The sequence below is a fragment of the Sinocyclocheilus anshuiensis genome, unplaced genomic scaffold (assembly GCF_001515605.1).
Source record: "Sinocyclocheilus anshuiensis isolate Anshui unplaced genomic scaffold, SAMN03320099.WGS_v1.1 scaffold1507, whole genome shotgun sequence".
NCBI lineage: Eukaryota > Metazoa > Chordata > Actinopteri > Cypriniformes > Cyprinidae > Sinocyclocheilus > Sinocyclocheilus anshuiensis.
The window spans coordinates 131,498-132,077 of NW_015557141.1; positions in this window are offsets into that span (position 1 = coordinate 131,498).

The window sequence follows — 580 nt, forward strand, 5'->3', positions numbered from 1 at the left end:
TCAACACTTTATGAAAAGCCAAAAAGCCCAAAATCTCAAAATTGATAGTGTTTTTGCCTGCAGGGTCTCCCCTTAAATTTACTAACATAGATAGGCTAAAGTAATTGGTTATTTTTTATTATATGTCAGCACCAAAGTTTATTTTAATGAAAAAAAAAAAAAACTGTGTAGTTTTAAGCACAAAAGCAATAAAACACAATAAAAGAATAATCTGTGAATAAATCTGTTATAAATTCTACTTAAAAAATACTTAAATATATAATAATAAAATTACTTATGTGGTATTTTGCATTTTCAGATAATGGTTTTCATACACCTGTTTGGTAAAGTTGTTGGAGTATAGCAAAATATTATGTAGGAGGGAAAGGCACAGACCATAACAGTTCCATAATACTCTCAAAATTTTGAAACATTATCATTAACTATCCAAATGATGGGATTAACTAAGGTTACACTTATGTTATTGTTAAGTGACACTGTTAACATTTTTTGTAATTTACATAATTCTAAAATAAAATTAATTATAAATATTAGATGAAAAACTTAAAGGGGTCATATGATGCGATTTCAAGTTTTCCTT